The following is a 5595-nucleotide window of genomic DNA, read 5'->3' on the forward strand; positions in this document are numbered from 1 at the left end:
GACAATGTTCTCTATAACGGGGGGAGTATGTAAGATCACTATCGTAAATCCCATAAAACTCCCGTACGAAACTCAAATAGTTACATGAGTAGAAAATTATTAATTTAATACACATTAGCTATCATGGATTTAATGACATGTAATTGATTAATATGACAATTTCATTCAAGTGGTTTGGCTACAATTAAGTTAAGGTTCGGTTCTTGATAACCACCCTTTCATTGTTTATCTCGGAGTGGATATTCGTAGTTCGTAGGGTACAAATGATGCTAAATATCTTTTTATGATCAAATACAAGGATACCTTTGCTCCGATAGGAAGGTACTCTTCAATCAGATCTATTCTAGCGCTTTCAATGTATATGGGATGGAGGAACATCATATGGACGTGAATACAACATTCCTTAATGGATTGATTGAGGAAGAGGTGTACATTGAGCAACTCGAAGGATTTGAGACCTTCAATAGAGAGTCACATGTGTGTAGACTCAAGTGAGTGTTGTATGGATTGAAACAAGCACCCCATGCTTGGTACACTAGGATTGATAGCTATTTCACCAGGTTGGGCTTCACCAAAATTGAAGTAGATGCAAACCTTTACCATATTGTGGTTGAAGGTAAATTTTTTATTATATTAATTTTATGTCGATGATTTAATTCTAACAGGTGATGAGAAGCTAATCAAATATTGCAAAGAGAATCTTGCAAGAGAATTCGGGATGAAGGACTTGAGGCTCATGCATTATTTCCTTGGTATGGAAGTATCACAAGGAGATGAGGAATTATCTGTCTCTTAGGGAAAGTATGCCAACGAGATACTGAATAAGTTCCACATGGAGATAAGCAAACCCATGAAGACTCTTTTAGCAGGGAATTGGAGGAAAGAAGATGCTACTTTAGGTGAACTAGTGGAGGCTACTATTTACAGGCAGCTTGTGGGTTCACTTATGTATTTAGTGATCACACGATCAAACATATGTTTTACAGTTAACCATCTTAGTCAAGCAATGGTTAAGCCAACCAAACTCTATTGGAAGGTAGCTAAACATGTGTTGAGATATCTCAGAGGAACCACTCAGTTTTTCTTTGGTACAGACGAATAGAGGGAGTGAAGCTTCAAGGATTCACATATGCAGATTGGGCAGGGAGTCCATCATACAGGAAGAGTGCATCAGGGGGAATCTTCAGCGTTGCATCAGCAACAATTTCTTGGTACAGCAAGAAGGAGAGATCAGTTGCACTCAGTTTTGCAAAAGAAGAGTACATGGTTGCTAGTCAAGCAACTTGTGAAGCTATATGGATGAGGAAGATCCTTGTTGGGTTATTTGGTCAGCAGATGGATCCTATAATGATTTATTGTGACAATCATAGTTGTATCAAACTCTCTCAGAATCGAGTTTTTCATTATTAGTCAAAGCATATCGACATCTGATATCACCATCTACGAGATTGTGTGCAAAGGAGAATCATGTTGTTGGAGTACATTCCTACAGAAGAACATGATGCAGACATCTTGACTAATGCACTGTTGAGAGGAATGTTCGAGTTCCATAGAGGCAGGATTGGGGTATCTAACAACCCCTTTCTTGTTGAGAGGGAGTGTTAAAAATTCAATAAGAAAATCCTAATTTAATTTTTTCCTTGAATTAAATTAGGAATAAAATTGTAATTCCACACCACAAGACAACTTGTACAAGTTAACTAAGTTAAATTGACTTAGCTGACTTAGTTAAATCGAGTTGAGGGTCTGACTTGAGTCACGTAGAGTGTATTCTACTTTATACGAGCCCTGATTGAGTTTATTTTGAGTTGTAATTAATTAATTCAGTTTCACTGAGTTAAAGCCAGTTAAACTAGTTCCAATGGATGGAGGAACTAGTAGGAGGTCAAATAGTGGGGTGTTGCTTCATGTGTTCAACTAGTTAAGTGATGATTCACTCATAAATAACTCATGCATGTCAGATCTAAGAGTTACCCAGTGGAGATTGAAATTCAAGGGTAATGTACTACTAGTTGTATAATCATCTGAATTGTACAGGTGGTGCATGCACTTAGACGAAGGCCTATGAGAATTGCACAATTCATATTGAGGAATTTCCCTAATTAATAGGGGGCTAACTCCCAAAGAAACAACGCAAGGAATTAGGGACTTGGGCAAGCCAAAATTTGGTTAAGTATTAGCATGAGCTTGTCTAGTAAACTGCGAGACATAGAGATAGTGCAGAGTTTGCTCGGGCTTAAGCAATGGGGGCTTCAGTGGGAGAGAAATATGATACAATGTAGGTTCATATTGGGGGTTATATATTGAGAGGAAAATGACATAATATATTGGGGGATATATAGGGGGTAAAGGGTTTTTATATTGAAAATATATCAAAAAATGTATCTTAAAGTTAATGAAAAAATATAAAGGGGTATAAAAATGTTAATGAAAAAATGGATACCTACAATATCTAGTGAAAGTAGGGTTTCTTAAATTGGGAAGTTGTATTGGGTTCATATTGGTAGGGGGTTAATTAATGTGATTTTTAGAGGGATTTTCCAATATGCAGTCAAATTAAGGGTATTATTTAATATGCCACAAACACACGTGATATGTCATGGTTCACTGAGTGAATCCCCTGTGGCTTAAGAAAAGCATTGTAATCTTCTCATATTTTTTTACTAATTCAATATACAGGTAGCAGAGTTTTTTAGTTGTGGCTTTCCACATGAAATCATTATGTAATGCATTGATTGAATTCTTTCTCTTGTATGCTTTGTGATTTCGTGATTGTTTTATTGTTTCCGTTGATAAGTAGAGTAGATTCAAGTCTATTGTTTTAGTAAATTACAATTATGGATACATCAATAAGGCTTGCAGCTCTATTAGCACACCTTTGTGCATTGGAGAAAAGGGGGATTTTTTTTTCACATGGGACTTATGGAGACATCCAGATGGGTGTTATGAGTGGGCCTAGACTGAGCAACGATCTGACAACTTAGGAGCATCCCAATTACAATTAGAGTATCACAACATCATCAAGGTGGGATTGTTTCTCGAGTGCATATTTACACACAGGAGATTATGGGTTGGTACTTGATTGATGAGACGATTCTTGGGAGGACACTCTTAGCCAAGGACGTAATATAGTTAGAGCCATGGTTCATGGGCTATGAAGTTTGGCGGCATTGGGATCCAAGAGGATATGTTGATGGAAAGTTGAGTCAATGGCTGGATTGGGATACAGGTGGTGGCAGTTCACATGCTAATGGATCAATTGGTCAGTAGTGGACTCAGAGGATGATTTGGGATCCAGACATCGAGAGATCTATCTTTGATTGGCTTATAATGTAGCATGTTTAGATGGTGCAGTGGCTCATATGGGACCCTGACATTGGTACTCAACTACTTTGGACAACTAGACTAGTAGACATATGTGAATTGTTTCAAGGCAAGCAATCTTGGGGTAGGAAGATTTGTAATATTTTTTTTTTATATTTCTCTTATGGTGTGGCAAGAATGGACCTATAGCGTTGGTGGCAGCTAGGCTACATGAGTGAAAAACCCATCCGAATGTGAAGATAGAGAAAGCATGGTATTTATGGTATTCGTCATGGAATTTGCACATGGTATTTGCTAATGAGATTTACCTTTCTTTTTTTGGTTTCTAGCCTGAAAAATTTTGAAAGAGAAAAATAATCCCTTTCGATGTGAAAATTGACTTGGAAATAATTTAAATTAAAATTCACTTAAATAAAATAAATAAAAAAGAGAATAGGAAAAATTATAAAATAATGGTTCCTAGAAGATTGGAGAGAGTTTTTCTAGGCCTTTTAAAGGGAGGAGCAAGGCATTTGGAGGAACCTTGATTTGCTTATTATATTGGTATTTTGTAGAGAACTCGGTGTGGCTAATTCCATTTTGATCCACAGACGAAACCTCAGCGGTGATATATGATATCTCCTTCCATTTTGATCTAGAGACAAAACCTCAGCGGCAATATCTGATATCTCCTTGCTGATATCTAATATCAGCTTGGTGGATCCATCGAGGGTTCCAATTGTGCTTCAGCGTTTCAGTTTCGCAATTTGATGAGCATGGGCTTCATTATGTTAATATTAATTATATTAACATGTATTGTTTTTCCAACTATTAATTAAAAAAGTAGTTGCAATAATTATATTATTTATGTTATGTATTTTGGTTACATGCATTTGTTTTAATTTAGGTAACTAATAAAATTTTACCATAAATACATGATATTTCTGGTTATTCTGATTCTGTAATAAGAGTTTGGAAATTACTAGGAAGTTTTCAATAAAATTTCTCATCTATCTAAAGAGAATATTAACCCGAATATTATAATATTGAGGGATCGGAATATAAATAATATTAAAGAACCAGAATATAAATAAGTATATATTTTTATATTTAAAAAATATACCAAAACAAGAACATAATTCTAATTTTGTGTTTTTACAGAAGCTGGGAAGAGTAGCAACCAAACATGTCGAAGAGGAGATGGAATGTTCTGAATACATTTTTTTTTTTATGACCAGGCATTCATTTGCAAAAGTTAAATCCCAAAAGCTGACAATATGCAGAACAACCAAAACGTAGAGAAACACAGCCATGTTCATGACCGAAGCAATGCTTCCAACCATCTTTCTCAATTGATTAGTGAGAACCCAGCCACACTTGAACCACACATAAATAAGTATGCAAATATTTGTAACTACAAATAATAAATCCAATACTAATATCTCCTAAAATTAATTTAAATCAACGGCACTTACAATGATAAATAAATTTAATGAATTCTGACCACAATGAAATCCTTGTAGCAGAAGAAAGTATTAGTTATTTTCATTCTTATTTCATAATTGGCATTGCAAAGCTGGAGCATCAGGTAAACAATACTAATTTTGTTCTACCAGAGTGAAACCCCAGTATGGCAGCAAGCAAACAACCGTTTTTATTTTTATTTTTAATTCTTTATCAGACTCATGTACCTAACCGCGCACACGGGTGTACGAGAATGCAAACATTCAGGCAAGAAGAATATGATAAGTGACCTTTAACAAGTGGTACAGTAAATTTATAATCATAATTTAATAAATGCGATATTTTAAATATGGTTCAAACGTGGATTTAGATATTGAAGGAAGTTATTTTTCAAAAGTCCATGCCTTGTTTTTAGAGCTCAATACATGAAAATGTCAGCATTTTCCATTCTTAATTATAAAATTGAGCTGGTTAGCATTTTCCATTCTTAATTATAAAATTGAGCTGGTCAGCATTTTCCATTTTTAACTATGAGATTGAGATTATCCTCTTTCAATAAGAAATAAATAATATAAAGTTATTTTTCAAAACTCCATCCCTTGTTTTTAGAGGTCAATACAAGAAAATGTCAGCATTTTCCATTCTTAATTATAAGATTGAGCTGGTCAGCATTTTCCATTTTTAACTATGAGATTGAAATTATCCTCTTTCAATAAGAAATAAATAATATAATTATAGGAAAATTAATTAAATATATTTATAATTGAAGGAAGTTATTTTTCAAAACTCCATCCCTTGTTTTTAGAGGTCAATACAAGAAAATGTCAG

The sequence above is a fragment of the Pinus tabuliformis genome, chromosome 7 (genome assembly GCF_031772625.1).
Source record: "Pinus tabuliformis cultivar Carrire ecotype Pingquan chromosome 7, CPIR1, whole genome shotgun sequence".
Taxonomy (NCBI): domain Eukaryota; kingdom Viridiplantae; phylum Streptophyta; class Pinopsida; order Pinales; family Pinaceae; genus Pinus; species Pinus tabuliformis.